General features: G+C 46.1%; 1 protein-coding gene across 4 annotated transcripts in view; it reads left to right on the forward strand.

The window, feature by feature from the left end:
• Positions 1-18,806, forward strand: part of RIPOR1 (RHO family interacting cell polarization regulator 1) — a 111,584-nt gene that overhangs the window by 10,426 nt on the left and 82,352 nt on the right. For 2 of the 4 annotated variants that reach the window (XM_083514786.1, XM_083514795.1), the window contains exon 1: positions 14,104-14,311. The exons of the other annotated variants lie outside the window; for them this stretch is intronic. The gene's annotated coding sequence lies outside the window, so the exon portion shown is untranslated. Of the gene's footprint in view, positions 1-14,103; positions 14,312-18,806 lie in introns of those variants that run through there. 4 annotated transcript variants of the gene reach the window in all.

Raw genomic sequence — 18,806 nt, forward strand, 5'->3', positions numbered from 1 at the left:
TCTACTCCCACCAATCTGAAGCAAAACAGGGCCACTCACATGTATGGTAGGCATTGTACTCAAGGGACTGCCAAGCTACAATGAAACATACAAATGCTGACACGTCAGTTGAGTGGGGAGGATGAAATTGAAGGTTGTGGGGGAAAACAAAAGGAGGGAATTGGCCTGCAAAAGCAACTAATGGCTTATAGTAAGTGGAATGTACATTGCAGGACTGAGTGCTTGTCTTTTGCATACACCACTCCCTATCCCTCTCCATTCTGCATCTTCCCACCATTACACTGACAGCTAGCATTCCGTGGCCACTGAGCATGCCCAGTTCCCAGTGGAAAGATCAAGTTAGAGGATATGTGCCATGAAGCTAAAAAAGCCTTTCCTTCCAGGAAGAAGGAAAGGGGAAAAGAAGAAACCTATTCTCTTCCTCACAATCCAGGATGTTGCTCCCCTGTATTATAGTTCCTACATAGAAAGGCAGCTAGGGGTCTTTCTTTCCAAAGAATCCTGGGAACTGTAGATCACACTATCAGAGCTATAGTTCCCCTCAGACTTCACAAACTACACTTCCCAGGATTCTTTGTGGTAATGATGGTGTATGTGCAGCCTCAGACTGGGGACTAATGTAGCTCTGTCTACACCACAAGGTTTTGGCCTAGAGCAGGCATGTACAACAGATCGGTCGCAATCTACTGGTCGATCGCAGGGCGTCCCTGGTCGATCTTGGTTGATCGCATGATCCTGCTTACTCCCCCCCCCCCCAAAAAAAGCTCAACAACTTTGGTCAATCCAATTGATAGATCACTGCCAGTTTTTTTTTTAAGTGGGAGTAGATCGCAGTCTCTTGGAAGTTGGGACATGCCTGGTCTAGAGCAAAGGCTCTAGTTAACAAGCAAAAGGCAGTGAAACTAATCACTCCTTTTATACTGGCCACCTATTTGATCAATGAGGTGGCAGTTCCTCCTGCTTGCATGTTGTTCTTACCCATTTCCATACCCAAAATATCTCTTTTTGGCTCCTGCTCCATCATCACCCCACCCCATGTCCTGGATACTTTCCTGTTGCCTCCTGTTGGAAAAACAAACTGTGACTGAGTAGCTTAGTGCAACCAGCTATCTTTGGGCGAAAACAGATTGTCTTCTTGCAGCCATTGATGGCAATTACAAAGTCTTAAAATAGCCAACAATATGCAGGGCAGATGCAGCTATCTAGTATTTTAGCACATGGGATGGGTATATTCTTATATCAACCTGCCCATGCCTCAAGGTCTTCAAGCAAGGCTTTTTCAGGTGGTTCGCAATCTATCGGAACCACCTATACCACCGGGGCCTGGTAGGGACCCCAAGATCTCCTGCAATGCTTTTGCAAAGTTTTTTGCAGATAAAGTCGCTCAGATTCAGAAGGCGGTAGACTCCACCGTGGGAGCAGGGCAGGGCGGGAAAGTGCTAGAGTTCTGTCTGGTCCTGTTACATGGGATCAATTCCAATCTGTTACCTCCGAGGATGTGGACAGGCTGCTTGGACAAGTGAAACCGACCACCTGTCTCCTTGATCCTTGCCCATCCTGGCTGATAAAAGCGAGCCAGGAAGGGCTGGGCGATGGGCTCTGCGGGGTGGTGAATGCTTCCCTTTGTGAGGGAGCCTTCCCAGACCTGCTGAAAGAGGCGGTCATTAAACTGCTTTAGACCCAGCCAATTTGGCCAACTATCGCCCAATCTCAAATCTACCATTCTTGGGCAAGGTGATTGAGCGGGTGGTTCCTGAACTACTCCAAGCACGCCTGGAGGAAGTGGACCATTTGGATCCCTTCCAATTCAGGCCTCGCCATGGGACTGAAACTGCTTTGGTCGTGCTGGTTGATGATCTCCGGCGGGCTAGGGACAAAGGTGAGAGCTGTTTCCTAGTTCTGCTGGATCTCAGCGGCCTTTGACATCATCGACCATAACATCCTTCTGGACCGTCTAGAGGGGCTGGGAGCTGGGGGCACTGTCATACAGTGGTTCCGCTCCTTCCTCCTGGGCCGTGTCCAGAAAGTGGTGGGGGGGGGATGAGTGTTCAGACCCCTGGGCTCTCACTTGTGGGGTGCCTCAGGGTTCCGTCCTCTCCCCCATGCTTTTTAATATCTATATGAAGCCGCTGGGAGAGATCATCAGGGGGTTTGGACTAGGTGTTCATCAGTATGCAGATGACACCCAGCTCTACCTCTCCTTTAAATCAGAACCAGTGAAGGCGGTGAAGGTCCTGTGTGAGTGCCTGGAGGCGGTTGGAGGATGGATGGCGGCTAACAGATTGAGGCTGAATCCTGACAAGACAGAAGTACTGTTTTGGGGGGACAGGGAGCCGGTGGGTGTGGGGGATTCCCTGGTCTTGAATGGGGTAACTGTGCCCCTGAAGGACCAGGTGTGCAGCCTGAGAGTCATTTTGGACTCACAGCTGTCCATGGAGGCGCAGGTTAACTCTGTGTCCAGGGCAGCTGTCTACCAGCTCCACCTGGTACGCAGGCTAAGACCCTACCTGCCCGCGAACTGTCTCGCCAGAGTGGTGCATGCTCTAGTTATCTCATGCTTGGACTACTGCAATGCACTCTACGTGGGGCTACCTTTGAAGGTGACCCGGAAACTGCAATTAATCCAGAATGCGACAGCTAGACTGGTGACTGGGAGTGGCCGGTTCTGAGAGATCTGCACTGGCTCCCAGTACGTTTCCGAGCACGATTCAAAGTGTTGGTGCTGACCTTTAAAGCCCTAAACGGCCTCGGTCCTGTATACCTGAAGGAGCGTCTCCACCCCCATCGTTCAGCCCAGACACTGAGATCCAGCGCCGAGGGCCTTCTGGCGGTTCCCTCATTGTGAGAAGTGAGGCTACAGGGAACCAGACAGAGGGCCTTCTCGGTAGTGGCGCTCGCCCTGTGGAATGCCCTCCCATCAGATGTCAAAGAGATAAACAATTACCTGACATTCAGAAGACATCTTAAGGCAGCCCTGTTCAGGGAAGTTTTTAATATGTAACGCTGTACTATTTTTAACACTTGATTGGGAGTCACCCAGAGTGGCTGGGGAAACTCAGCCAGATGGGCGGGGTATAAATAATAAATTATTATTATTATTATTATTATTATTATTATTATTATTATTATTATTATTTACTGTTGCTCAGTGTGTGGTGGTGACCTTGAATAGGGCTTTTTCTCCAGTGGGAATTTAGCTATGGAGTTCCTTTCCTCTTGCATGTGAATGTGGCACTGTAAACTGGCAATAAAATGGCAGTTTGTAAACTGACAGGAATCTAAGGATGTAGGTTGGCATTGAATTGAAATGGACTAAATACATAAATAAAATATGTTTGGGGAGATACATATATTTTGGAGTAAGGAAGCAATTTTATTCTTAGCTTGGATGGGTTTGTTATGTTTATTTCTTCTTCATAGTCTTCATAATCATCTGTGTCTAGAGAAGCACAAGAATGTTGTTGTTTGGTCGTTTAGTCATGTCCGACTCTTCATGACCCCATGGACCAGAGCACGCCAGGCACTTCTGTCATCCACTGCCTCCCGCAGTTTGATCAAACTCATGCTGGTAGCTTCAAGAACACCATCCAACCATCTCGTCTTCTATCGTCCCCTTCTCCTTGTGCCCTCCATCTTTCCCAACATCAGGGTCTTTTCCAGGGAGTCTTCTCTTCTCATGAGGTGGCCAAAGTATTGGAGCCTCAGCTTCACAATCTGTCCTTCCAGTGAGCACTCAGGGCTGATTTCCGTAAGAATGGAGAGGTTTGATCTTCTTGCAGTCCATGGGGCTCTCAAGAGTCTCCTCCAGCACCATAATTCAAAAGCATCAATTCTTCGGCAGTCAGCCTTCTTTATGGTCCAGCTCTCACTTCCATACATCACTACTGGGAAAACCATAGCTTTTACTATACGGACCTTTGTTGGCAAGGTGATGTCTCTACTTTTTAAGATGCTGTCTAGGTTTGTCATTGCTTTTCTCCCAAGAAGCAGGCGTCTTTTAATTTCGTGACTGCTGTCACCATCTGCAGTGATCATGGAGCCCAAGAAAGTAAAATCTCTTACTGCCTCCATTTCTTCCCCTTCTATTTTCCAGGAGGTGATGGGACCAGTGGCCATGATCTTCGTTTTTTTTGATGTTGAGCTTCAGACCATATTTTGCACTCTCCTCTTTCACCCTCAATAAAAGGTTCTTTAATTCCTCCTCACTTTCTGCCATCAAGGTTGTGTCATCTGCATATCTGAGGTTGTTGATATTTCTTCCAGCAATCTTAATTCCGGCTTCGGATTCATCCAGCCCAGCCTTTCGCATGATGAATTCTGCATATAAGTTAAATAAGCAGGGAGACAATATACAGCGTTGTCGTACTCCTTTCCCAATTTTGAACCAATCAGTTGTTCCATATCCAGTTCTAACTGTAGCTTCTTGTCCCACATAGAGATTTCTCAGGAGACAGATGAGGTGATCAGGCACTCCCATTTCTTTAAGAACTTGCCATAATTTGCTGTGGTTGACACAGTCAAAGGCTTTTGCATAGAATAGCAACCATTAAAACAACACTTAAAAACTGTTAGGCTAGCTGCTTACTTGTGAGTAACCTGACTAGCAATCAGTTTGAATAGCCTGCAGTTGAGCTTCCAGACTCTTCCAGGTGGTTTATAAGCAGGCTGGGGTGGATGGAGTGAGGAGGGGGAGAATTTTGGAGAAGCAAATAGGAAGGCATAGGGCATGGATGGGGAATCTCAGGCTACCTGGAAGAGTCTTGGAAATCTCCCCAGGCCATACACCTTTCTAGCCCTTCTCTGCATCCTCCTTGGGTCCTTTTACCTGAAGGCGTCCTGTGATAATACATCAAGCGTACCTGGATAGAGAGAGGTGTGTGTGGAAGCATTTTATCATAGAAAGGTAAGAGTCATTACAGCTGCTCTACCCACGAATGCCTCGGGCCATACCCACCACTGGCATATGGACCTAGGAAGCCCCCCCCCCCCAACCTCCAGGTACAAAAGCAGCTATGGGGTTGGTAAAGATTTCTTTCTCCTGGAATATGGGCCCTAATGGGAAGGGGTATGTGGTAAGCTGGGCTATCTCCCCACCACCCCACGAGTCTGACTACTTCTGCCTGACAATAAGACTTCAGAGCTACATACTGATAATTTCCTCTCCTTAAGTGTTTGGACCTGTTGTTTCTTTCTGTTCTTCCTTTCAGCATGATGCTTTGTTTGCTCACATGAGATACCTTGAACTATTTGCTGCATGTGTATCTTTCTGTCACGGCTAGTCTGTTCTCTGCTTGTGATGGAACATTATGTTCTGAATTCTTTTTTGTAGAGCTGGTGGACTGCTCACTGTTTCTGCCATAGTTATAAGAAAGGGGTGTAGCTCTGTGGTAGAGCACATGCTTTGCTTACAGAAGGTCCCAAGTTTATTCTCTGTAATCTCGAGTGACATATAGGAAATAATTTTGTCTGAGACCCCAGAGAGCTGCAGATAGTAAGTGCAGATGATACTGATCTTGACTGATGTATAAGGCAGTTTCTTATGTTCTAGAGCAGGGATAGGCAACGTGGTGCCTTCCAGATGTTTTCGACTACAGCTCCCATCATTCTCTGTCATTGGTTCTGCTCCCTGAGGCTGGTGGGAGTTGTAGTCCAGAAATTTGGAGAGTACTGTTTTGACTACCTCTGTTCTACAGAGTTAAACTAAAAGGGCTTTTGGTTTTCTCCAACTTTTATTTTTGTTTCAAGCATAGAAAAAGCCTGGTAGCACCGGACCAAGGAGCATTTAATCTAATACTGTATCATGTGTCTAACTGTGGTCAGCTTTGGATGTATGAAAGCAAACATACAATGTTGCAGAGAAACAATGGGGTCCTTGCTTCCTGTTATTCACGAAGATCAGCTCATTCTCACAATGTAGATAGAGGAATCTGAGGAGTTGTAAATGCATCTTAAGAGTAGGGGTGTCGTCATCCGATGCACATTACCTGTTTTGTTTCCCTGTGCCTCCTATTCAAGGCAGCTGTCATCTGTGCATGCACTTTCACCTGCGCATGAACCACAGCTGTCTGAATAGTATGCACCTCAACTTATTTGTGTCTTGCATTTCCAAATCAGATGGAAACTGGTTTGAGGGGGAAATACATTCAAAGAGAGTATTTCTCAAACTACTACATACATGAGGATTATGGCTAACATCATGCGTACAGTACTTGGTTTCAGACACAAGCAGTGGGAGTGCACCAGAGCCAGAGTAAATGGTAATATGTACGCAGCCTCAGTCTCTTTGGGTTGTATCCAACCTTAGTCATACTTGGAGTAGACCCACTGAAAGCAATGGGCATTATTAACTGTATAAAGGTAAAGGTAAAGGTACCCCTGCCTGTACGGGCCAGTTGTGTCTGACTCTAGGGTTGTGCGCCCATCTCACTTAAGAGGCCGGGGCAGCGCTGTCCGGAGACACTTCCAGGTCACGTGGCCAGCCTGACGAAGCTGCTCTGACGAGCCGCACCAGCGCAGCACACGGAAACGCCGTTTACCTTCCCGCTAGAAAGCGGTAGCTATTTATCTACTTGCACTTTAGGGGTGCTTTCGAACTGCTAGGTAGGCAGGAGCTGGGACCGCAGGCGGGAGCTGGGACCGCAGGCGGGAGCTCACCCCGCCGCGGGGATTCGAACCACCGACCATGCGATCAGCAAGCCCTAGGCGCTGAGGATTTACCCACAGCACCACCCGCGTCCCCTTATTAACTGTATACTCTTGAGTAAAAATTAATTGCCTTTGCCTTTAAGGTGCCACAGCAAGAACTCTTTGTTCTTTTGGCTGCAACAGACTAACATGACTATCTCTTTGGGAACAGAAATGTGAAAAAGGTATAACCTTGTTTTATTTGGTTTGTGATTTGTCTTGTATTATTGTGTGGGTTCATGTGGTTGCTTTTCCACTGAAGGACTATGACTAATGTAATAAAGATACCTGAGACAAGTGCAAAGTGGCTTGAACTGACAGATGTAAATTAACAATTGCATTCTGTGAGGGAAGCAAGTGAGATCAAACCCAGAGGAAAATCAGCCCAAACCATTTTTTCTGCCTTACAGTGGTACCTTGGGTTACATACGCTTCAGGTTACATACGCTTCAGGTAACAGACTCCGCTAACCCAGAAATAGTGCTTCAGGTTAAGAACTTTGCTTCAGGATAAGAACAGAAATCTGGCTCCGGTGGTGCGGCAGCAGCAGGAGGCCCCATTAGCTAAAATGGTGCTTCAGGTTAAGAACAGTTTCAGGTTAAGAACGGACCTCCGGAACGAATTAAGTACTTAACCCGAGGTACCACTGTAGTTGGTTTTGTGAAATCTATTTCATCTTGAGTGGTACTGTTATTGAGCACCAGGTGGCAGCAGCTGCAATAACACCGCACAGACCAGCCTGGTGGTGGCTTCCTCAGGAAAGGGCGGCTGCTTTTACTCACTCAACTGTTTTTGGGTGCCTCCAGACTGTCACTATATTTTGCAGGAGCAATTCATGTGCATACCAGAAATTTAGGTTTGTGCAATTAAAGCTCAACAAACAAAATGTGGTGATGGCAGTCATTTATTTTCATTCCAAAATCCACATACCAATCAAAACATTACAAAAATAGTCTGCAGGTGTTGAAAGAATTCTGCAGATATTTTGGGGTTTTTGCTAAGCAATCCAAAGATTGGATGGGGGTAAGGAATGAAACTGCCTGATGTGGGAGCCATGAGGTGATAGAGAGACCTAGGGAAATAAATTGACAAGTTACTTCAGTCTACTGAGTTCAGTAGGTCTACTCTAAGTATCACTAACTTTAAATACCACCCATGGAGTCTGCTATTAGTCACAGACTCCATGGTTCCAATATTAGCCGATTTTCCTCTCCCCACCTAGTTGAAGAGTTCTGGAGAATTCAAAAGCTTGCTCTTCAGTCCAAGTCCAGTTGAAATATAAGAACCCTAGAAAGAGGGAGCAGGATGGCCTTGAAGTTACCCATAGTTAGCACTTGGACAGCAATATGGGCAGACACAGATCACCTGGTCAAAGTCTTCCCCACCATGGTGATTATGTATTTTATTTCTATTTAAATTATAGTAACTATTACTAAATTTGCATCTATACATATGAATTAGCAAATGTACCTATTATGCAAATCTCTGTCCTCTTCTGCACTCTTCTTTTGGTGATTCTTTTTTAGTATTGCATTATTTCCCATTCTAGTTTTTGCCCATCACCTCAATTCCTGTCCCAGTTGCTCAGTCTCATTCCTCTTGGCTGTGCTTCCTTCTATTACAGGAAGCTGCCCATCTGTCCAGCTGTTATCCAGCTTTCATAAATCTCATATGTTTTCTCTTCTACGATATTGCTCATGCCAAAAGCTGCTGGGCACCAAAATGCGTTGGGTTTTGTCTCCTGGAAGCTGCCTGGCCTAGCATATAACGCATTCCACACGTAGTTAGTTCATCCCAGCTGGGCTCTGAAGTGCTCCAGGTGATGTGAGCCAAAGCAGGCCTGTGTTTCTGCCTCCTCCCTGCCAGCATTTCAGCAGTACTTGGACCGAACCACGTTAGCTTGCATACTTTGTGTTTTTGCAAGGTTTAGTTTTGTTGAGTGGAGCCCTGGACCTCTGCCCCAAAGTCCTGCCCTGATGGCACCACTGACACACACCACACCCGAAGCACAAGGCTGCACTTCTGAATACACAAAGTGATACACTCGCTGGCTAATCAACTGCTGGCAGAGCCAGTGGGCCCAGCTGTTTATGTCACTCATGGCAGGGAGATGGTGAGAGAGAGCAACTATGGCCAGCTAAGGGGCTGAGGAGATAGGCCTGTGAGTGTGTCTCTGAATGTTCAGTGATGCACTGCCTTTTGTCTAGATAAATTGGTCTTGTGTTGTTCTAGCATGACTTCCTGACAGAGTCTTGTTTATTGATGGAACATTTCTCTGCACAGTGTCCTTGCTCCTTCTGAAGCTCTCTGCCCTAGGGAACAGCTGCAATCCCAATGCCTCAGCTGCCAAGTGCTTATAACGGAGTTCAAAGAAGAGACATTCCTGGAGGAATGACCTAGCCAACACATGCAATACAGGCAACCTCCTGAACCCCTCATTCACTGAAATGGGCATGTTTCTCTCTACTTCTTCTGAATCTTAACACTATTAGAAACACTCTGTAGATCTGGAGGGGCCGCTGGTTGGATCTGTGACTACAGTAACTGCAGTGAAGTTCTCATGTCCACAATGCAATGTTAAGGTCTGACAGGTCTCTGCCATTCTAAAGCCCGAGGTTTAGGTAGCCATGTGTTCCAACTTCACAGAGAACAGTCCTCAGTTTGAAGGGCTGTTTAGTCCAAGTCCACTGCAAAGAAAATCCTGGACAACAGGGGCCTTGAAACTGCCCATTAACAACACATAGACAGCACACTAAGCAGACATACACATCATCTGATTGGTAGAATAATAGAATTATAGAATCATAGAGTTGGAAGAGACCCAAGGATCATCTAGTCCAGCCCCCTGCAATGCAGCCATCTCAGCTAAAGCATCCATGACAGATGGCCAGTCTTCCTTCCTATGGTGAGATGTATTTATTTTAGCAATTGTTTCTAAATTTGCAATTATACATGTAAACCAGCACATGTAAATCTGGGCAGTCTTTTGTCTTTTTTCCAGTTTTTATGGATAAGTAGCCATTCTACCTGACGCATGGGATAGCATTTAGTGGTGTCATGAGCTAGAGCCCTGGGATGCCATGGGCCGGTCAACTCTTTAAAAAGACAGAAATCTGATGCTTAGGCAGAACCTAGGAATGTGGTCCAGCAGTAACAGGACAGAGCTTGAGATGACAGGAAACTTGAGAAACTCAGATGAATGAAGACTACATTGTAGTAATCCTACCATAATTGTTGGTATTGTCTTCAGTGCAATGTGTCAAAGTATAGTAGCAAAGGAAATTGTCTCTGATGTGCAAAGTATGTTTCCTGCTTTACCAAGGAAGTTCAAGCCACCAATTTAAGGCTGAGTGAGACTTCCAAGGGTTGGCAACATGCAGTGTTTTGGGCTTGATTCTTCTTCTTGCAACCAAACAATACAGTGGTACCTCGGGTACTTAATTCGTTCCGGGGGTCTGTACTTAACCTGGAACTGTTCTTAACCTGAAGCACCACTTTAGCTAATGGGGCCTCCTGCTGCCACGCCGCTGGAGCACAATTTGTGTTCTCATCCTGAAGCAAAGTTCTTAACCTGAAGCACTATTTCTGGGTTAGCGGAGTCTGTTACCTGAAGCGTATGTAACCTGAAGCGTATGTAACCCGAGGTACCACTGTACATGCTTTAACACATTAGTTTCTCCAAAGCATCCTGGGAACTGTGGTTTAAGGGTGTTGTGAGGGGTAAACTACAGTTCCCATGATGCTTTGGGGGAAATGTGCTTTAAATATATGGTCTGTATGCTGCCCACACTTAACACAGGATACAGCTAGGTCATGCATCTTTGTCAGCATCTTAGATTCTGTAGATTTCAGAGAGATCCTCTAAAGAAAGTGCACTCAAGAAACATAGTCTCTCCACTCCAAAGAACAATCTGGGTAAACCTGAAGGGAAATGCTCTGGAACGGCATTGACCTCACTTGTAGATAAGTTGGAAAGAATATGAGTTAATCTCTTAAGACATCTACCATGTTTGCCTTTTGCTGAAATTTTATCAACAAACACAGGTGGTCTTGCAAGATCTTGCAGTTATGTCTGGGAACTGATGAATGTTACAGCCCAGTCCTAAACATCCCCACCCCCAGGAATGAATCAGTCCTACTAATTTCAAATACACAGTTAGACAGGCAGCGTAATATTTGCATTATATGTACTGTATAGTCATCTATCTATCTTGTATTCTAACTGTACTGAATGCAATGTGACCATGTGTTGTATTTAAGTTAAATTGGTATGTAAACTACCTATGTTGATGGAAACACTGAGAGCGAGAAGAATCGGCCCTGATAGGCTTGTAACAGAGTATCATGAATTACACAATAATTATGAGAAATGATAAAATAATGTAGCATTTTGCAGTGAGTTTTATATTTTTCCTCCTTGGAAGCTTATTTAATAGATGTATAAATCTCCTGTTTCCTGGATGCCTACTGAGCATTAAAATGACCACAGAGAGCAAGAAAGCTAACATGACTCATCCTATTGCAGGAATGGGGATTATAAAGGAGCTGGAGGACACAAAGAGGACACAACAAGAGCAGCATGTGTTTGACAGTGTGGGCAGAAAGAGTCCTCCCTGCTGAAGGAATGTCTGCTTTCCCAGAGGAGTAACAGCCAGCTAGCCTACAGCCTGCATGAAAACAAAACTAAGCACAATAAGAGGCTAGCAACTACTTACTTACTTACTTACTTACTTACTTACTTACTTACTTACTGTGTTAAGAAAGTAAGAGTCCTGCTAGATCAGACTAAAGTCCAGCAATCAGTTCCCAAACACAAGAATGTGAGTAGAAGTGCCCTCTTCTGCTGGATCACAGTGACTGGTGCCAAGAGTCCTACTGTGTCTGATACTGTAGAAATGTACGGGTGTCACGATTAGCAGTCATTCCTTTCAACCACTGTACTTGCATGCTTGCTTATTTACTACCGCAAAACGTGATGATTGCCACCAGTTTAGATGACTTTTTTAAAAAAGAATTAGATCAGAAGTACAGTTCCTAATGCACTTAACAGTGGGGCAAAAACAAAATCACATCTGTCAACCAATGCGCCTCTTTTGTTTCAGATAGTACATGGGTAGACAGGTCTAAAAAGCCTGGGACAAAAATTGTCATGGCCCTGCTGGATTAGGCCAAAGGTCTGGGAAATCCGGCATCTTGTTCTTGCAGTGCCTATTGGAAGTCCACAATTAATACCTGTGTTCCTCTGCACATGTGATTCCTGGCAACTGGTATTCAGAAGCATACTGCCTCCGACTGTGGAGGCATTCAAAGCATGGTCCCACCATAGATTTATATAATGGCATTTTGATATTGGCAGTTTTATTGTTTATCCCCCTTTCCACCGCTCTCAGCTGCCCTTTGAGGGGTCATCTTCTTTGTTTGCTGTGACTTGCAATGAGTTAATATGGGAAAGCACATGTGGGTGTAGACCAGGGTGGCCTTTCTTGGGTTCTCAGCCCACCTCAAAGTAAGACCATATTCTTGATCTATATAGCCGGGGCATGAGTTTCATAGGAATTATCAACTCAAGATGCTCACAATGTCTCTCTTTGTGCTCCAGCGCTGTAGCAACGTGCTTTGCAGCTTGGCTCAAATGTTGGACATCTGCCGTCAATCAGAATGAAATACTGACACCATAACCAGCTAATCAAGCCAAGCTCCCACTGGGCTGTCGTCCAATGGGAGCAGCTCCTCCCCTCTTCGATGTGTGGGAGACCTGCTGGTTGGAGGCGGGTGGAAGCATGGAAACTGCAGCAGCAAAGAGCTGCAAGAACAACAAAGCCAAGCCCTTGGAGACTTGTTCTGTAAATAGAAACATGTAGCAAGGATGAGAGAGGTGTGTATTTATCCTCATAGGGGAAAACCCATGACAAGCAGGAGCCTGTGTAAAGCTCTGGCCCTCAAAGGTGCCACAACTTTCCAGGCTTGGCAGGGTACAGGGATTGCAAGGCAATTACATTCCGGATGTGAACATTAATTTTTTTGCCAGCTGTAAGGGGGTCTCCTGTGCCTGAATTAAATGAAGAGAGTTAGAGGAAGGGCCAAATCTCAGTCCTGGCCTCGGTTGTCAACGTTTTTGACATATTGCATGTTGCAGGTTTTTCCATATGACGTGGCTTGAGCAGGGGGCAGCAAGGTTTACCTCGTCTGGGCCGGTTCACTCCAGTGGAGATCACTCCATGGGCCGGATTGCGTGCGCATGCCCATGATTTTCAGTGTCTGCGCATGTGCAGACACTATTTTCAGCACTGCGGAAGCAAGTGGTTTTAGCGCAGCACGCAGGGACTCGCCAAGCAGGCGGCTCGGTTCGGGAGCGGCTCGTGGGCTGGTTAAACGCCCCCCCCCTGGGCCACCTTAGGTTGCTGACCCCTGGGCTTGAGCATTCGTATGATCGCTATGCTTAAAAATATATTGTCCATCAATAACTACATACTGTAATAACATATCGGTTCTCAAATATATTGGAAAAGCTGTTGAGGATGTCACTCCAGAAATCAGGGCTAAAACTAATGGGTAGAAATTGCAGGGAGGCAGATTTCAGCTAAACATGAGGGAGAAACTTAAGAGTATGAGCTGCCTGGCAGTACAAGAAGTGGTGGGCTCTGCTACGCTGGTGGCATTTAAGCAGAGGCTGGGTGGCCTACTGTCAACGGTGTTGTAGTTGCATCTTGCATTGCAGCTCCTGCACTGAGCAGGGATGGAATATGTGGCCTCACTGGTCCCTTCTAACGCTCTTGAGCCGAAGCTTTTATGGCAGCATTTCTGCAGTGGCCCTCAAAGCTACTCGCAGTCAACAATACGTATGCGGAAGAAAAACAATACAAAGCAGATCAACCGGTGAACTTACAATTAAAATATGACACCTGTAAGGAGGAGGCATTCATGCTGTCTAATGGAAAGGGGTCTCAACAGAAGGAGGAGACGTCACCGCGGTGGTTCCATCAGCTCTTTTTCTTAGGATACCAAACAAATGGATGCTTTGACGCGTTAGCTCTAAAAGCGTAAGTCTGTGTGCACGTGTGAATGTTGTTGACGCGAGCAGGAAGAGGACAGAATTCTAGCAAAGGAGAAGAAATGAGCTTTTCATATTCTAATGGCAAGTACTGCCGTGAAAGCACTTATATGATAACCCTTGTGCAGACGGTATGCTTATACGGGGGTGGGTGGGGGGAGGAAAATGTTCACTTCCGCTGCCCCCCCCCCCGCTAAAACGCTCGACACAACTTTTGGAAGCGTTAACCTCAACAGGCACATCCCCGCCCCCTACAGGCGTAACGTCTGGAAGGATGATTGATGACTGTAAGGGGAAGTGCGGGTCGGGTGGCTCCGGCGCCGCCGAGTTCCCCGCTCGGAGTTATAGCGAGGGAAACGCCGCCCTCCCAGCGAAGTTCTCTCTCTTTCTCCTCCTCCTCTTGTTCCTCCCGCTTTCCCGGTGGGAGACGCTGCGCCCCGCCTCCCCGCGCTCGGCCCGACGCTTCGGCCCGCGCCGGCTCCTCCCCGTCTTGTTGCCGTGCGCCTCGGGTGGGTGGCTGGCCAGGCAAGCTGCGGAGCGGCGTCCGGATACGACGGGGACTCAACTAGCAGCCATGTAAGTGCGAGGCGCTGGGGGAGGGCGCGCTGGCGGCGAACGGCTTGTCCCCCCTCCCTTTCTGCTAAAGGTTGGCTTTTTGAGACAGTCTTGGGCGCACGGGGCACCCTGAGGAAAAGTGGGCGAGACGGGGTCCCTGCTTCCTCCTCCTCCTCCTCCTCCCTCTTTTCCTACATGAGAGGGTGTGGGGTTGGGGACGCTCCGTCGTCCTTTGCTGGGGAAAATATAAGCTCCTCCACCCCTGAACCTTTCCCCCTTTTCTTGATAAGTTGTCCCTACATGGAGAAAGGCTGGAGCTCTCTCTACCTCTTCTTCCTCTAGACTCGGAGATACTTCGGGATGGTGTGCCTGCCGTGTATGCTTTGAGATCTGTCTCCCAACTCACTTTCTGGGCTCCCCATGGGAGGAAAACAAACGGGAGAATCTTTCCAGGGCCCAAGGTGCCATCAGCATGGGACTTTGGGGCCACTGTTCAGCGGAATGAGGACGAGGGCCCCATAAAGGCAGAAGTACTGGTTTGCCACATTTTGGAGGATGAGAAGCTCTGCATAGTGTCTGTAAGATGTTCCCCTTTGTGAGACTATAAAAGGCCTGAGGCTAATATTCCCAAAGTCCATCCCAGACTCTTCCAGCTCTGAACCCTCTTTTTTTCATCAGACCCCCTTGATGAGTAAGAATGTTATAGGCAGCTTGAGCCAGTCACTTCCTAACTTGGGAATGGCAATGTTTCAGCGAGCTCTTAATCTTGAATTTCCGAGAATGGATGTCCTGGACACTCACAACCTTGTTTAATTTCTTTAATGGCTTATTTTTATTTTGCTTAGTGTTAGTGGAATACAGTACTATAATATGGGAACCTCTCTCTTCCTCCTACTCCCAGTATTCCCTTTCCTGGAATCTTTCAGAGCATGTGATGGTAGTGGGAGGAGAGCATGGTACAGTTTCCAGGATTTTGGACACTCATTTGAGTGCTGAGTAGGATGTGTTTTGTAGCTGCAGTGGCAGCCATTGCTTCCCTGCCCCTCTAGCACCTGTGAGTTAGAAAAACTTTTTGCCTCTGAAGTTCAATGAAGGCAGTTCTTGTTTCCATAAGGAAAGACAATCTCAGTGTGTGTTTATATCTATACATGTATGTTACTGTTGAACCACTGTGAGCAGCACTCTGCCTATGATCAGGTGCTGCATGTTTTTGTTTGCATCATGTGTTGCTGGGCTAAGCCCTAGGATGGCTGCAATCCTAATCCCTTTTACTTGGGGGTTGTAAGCCCTACTGAATTCAACAGGATTTACTTCTGAGCAGACCACGGTTAGGATTGTGCTGAAAACCCTCCAATTCAGATTGATGCTGTTGTGGAGCATATAGTGTACATTCATGCATTTCCTCTTCCAGCTATGCTGAGAAGTGGAAGAAGGTGGCAGGAGAGTGCGGTAGTGGCAAAATGTCCAGAGAAAGCTTGGGAGCAGTGGTTGCAAAAGAAAGTGACAGGATTTGATGATCTGGGGTTGTGGCTGAGGATGGCTAATGACTGGGTTTCCATGCAGTTCTGGGAGAAGAGAGATGCACAGGCTTAAAGGACTTGCAAATGGCTGGAACTTGGAACTATTTCCCCCCTTGCATTGTTTCTTCTGGTTGCTCTGCTGTGGGCAGTAGCCACGTTGGTAATACCAGGTAATCTTCGTTTTCCATTTCATGGCTGAGTAGCCATTCTCTGCAAATGCTTGATTAAATTTCCAGTTCCCCAGTGCGCTGTCTGGTTGCCAGTTGGCTGTGATTTGCCTGCCGCCTGCCCGCTTCTCAGCTTGTTGCATTATTTGTGTAATTTGCAGTGTGGGTTTCACAGCCTGAACATTCTCCCGAGGAGGTTAGCAGGGTGTAATTTTCAGATGAAAGCTTTCTGCTCTCTGCCACTTGCCCTCCCAGGCCTGGAAGCTCATGGAGTAACTTTGATACCAAGGCTGAGTCTCTGCTGGTGTTGGGTTGTTGCAAGCAAGATAGATCAGGTAGGAGCTGCCAAATAGAGCCTAAAGGTGGACTTTGCCTCTGATCGTTCTTTAATGTATAATTGAGAACCTTATTTAAGAAACAGAAACAGTGACAGTTAAATGGGGAGCCCGTTTCAGAGGTTACCTTTGGAAGGGAAAACTTGGAGAGATAACTTGAAGAAACTTGCTTTGAACCAAACTAGAACATTCTTCTGACCATCTTTTGAAAAACAGCCTTGGATGCAACTGAGAGGCAAAGCGTGCCCCCCCCCCCCCAAAGTGGAGAGGGCTTAATTCTTGCTTCTCCTGCCACTTGGAATTGATCCCTCCCCTGGCCTGCTTCCCCCCCCCCTTTGGAAATATGGGGATACTGTCTTTTTCTTCCTACATATGGAGGGAAGCGGCTTGTGGGAGGGGCAGCTCTAGCTTCCTGCAATTTTCTGCTCAAAATTGCCTCCACCCACACCCATTTGGGGAAAAGATGCATGGTTCTTACATCTTTTTTCCATGAGAAGAAAAGCTGTTGCATGGCGGGGGGGGGGAGTTTTGTGTTGGTGGAAAGGGGAATGGTTTGTCAGCCCCTCTCCCCACCAAAAGATACTGATCCACACATCTAATTTAACTTTTCCACACTTTCAGGGAGTATAATGTAGTGAAGGGCAATTGTTACATGGTTCTAATTCAAGGGGAAAATGTGATAATGATTTATGAGAAATTATACCTTTTTATTGTCCATGCACGTTCAAATCGGTATTCATTTCCTACCAAGGAGGATTGTGAACAGAGAAGCCATATACCACAATTCACTTCTCTTTCCTTGAGAGGAAGTGGCCATTATCTTTGAGATTGGCAAAGGCACTCCCAGAAGTGGATGCTGTGCTCCTTATGCAAACGCTTCAGAATGGTGCTCCTACCTTTTCCTCAGTCTAATCTGGGGTATTTTTTGAAATTGTTTTTATTTCCATTTTCTAATGCACAAAAAGCAATAACAACAACAACAAATAAAAAGGAAGAGCAAAGATAAAAGCAAGAAAGGAAAAGAGAGAAAGAACATGAGGAGAAAGGAGGGGAGTGGTAATATTCCATAAACAGCATTAAAGTTAGTCTAATCTCAACCCACATTAAAATTTGTTAAATTATTTTATCAAGATGTGGCCTCTGGTCCTGAACAACACCTATAGATCATGGGAAATCTTATATGTTTATTACATTTTGATTGCGCCTTTCCTCCAAAGACCTCAGGGCTGCACATATGGTTCTTCTCTTCTGCACCCTCCTACCCTGTGAGGTAGGCTAAAAGAAATTGGGCCAAGGTCAGCTTCCCGACTGGGAAGTTAACCCTGCATCTCTCAAGTCTTATAGCCTGTTTATTTGGGCATATGAGCTAGAAGGGTTTATCTTGTACAGTACAGGCAACTCTCTGGGTTGGATAGAAGACCTGGGGGCTAGCTTAACTATCCCAGCAGAGATGCTAAGTGTCTTCCTTTTGTTAGGGTAATTGACTGATTGCTCTGAATAGCTGGCCCATAATGACTAGGAAATAGTTGGAGGGTTCTTTTGGCAAAAGAAAATATACCTCTCCCTGCACCCTAGCTAAGGATGATGTAACCCAAGTGTCTGTGTGGAGAGATGACTTCAGTTTGCAAGCACTGTCACTATTTTCATTTTGCAAGTGGGATACAACTGCTTCCCAACAAATTGATGTTGCACAATGAAAGTGGATTAGGTGCTGTTGCATAACAAGCCCACTTTAGGGGGGGGGGAGTCTGAAATTTTCACAGTAAGGAGAGGAATATAACCTGGAAAGTCTGGGGTAACAACGCCACAGTCAACTAGGAATGAATGTTCAGTAAATAGCCCCACTAACTTCATGCAAACAAAGCATTTGAATGCTCAATAAACAGGTTGTCTGGAAGTGACTTTTGTCAGACTGAAAAAGGTGAGACAAAGCGCTTAGTTTGGACTCCGTAAGCATCTTGGGGTGCTGGTTGTCTTCCTAGAGATATGATGCAAATGTAGTGGGTTGTTACTGTTGGAGTGCTTAAATAGCATGCTCAACTGCATTATTTGCAAATAATGCAGATGCTACCAAACACAAATAAGCCCCCAGTGACCTTCCTGAATAAACCCCGTAACTTCTTACAGGGTGAGAATAATAAGCATAACAGTACCATGGTTAAAATGTTATCTTTCACTTTCAACATGGTGGCTGAGAACTTTAGGGTACCCTCCTCAACTTGGCCATCTTGATATATGTACTGAATTTGTTCATTTGTTGCTGACAACTTTTGATAGCTAAATCTATTTGTTGCATGTGGTTCACTAATGTATAATCTGGGTTATAACTTGGAGGTACTGCTTCTGAATATGGAGGCTCTCAATTGTTTGACCAGGTGGGTTTGCAATATGTGATCTTCATGTTTCTGGCTTCAAGGCCGGCCTCTGTTAAAAACTGATTAAATTGTTTTGAATGCAGACATCAGTTTCTGCCAAGTGTCCTTCAGCTCTTGAA

This window comes from Podarcis liolepis (assembly GCF_965112155.1).
Source record: "Podarcis liolepis genome assembly, chromosome: 7".
NCBI lineage: Eukaryota > Metazoa > Chordata > Lepidosauria > Squamata > Lacertidae > Podarcis > Podarcis liolepis.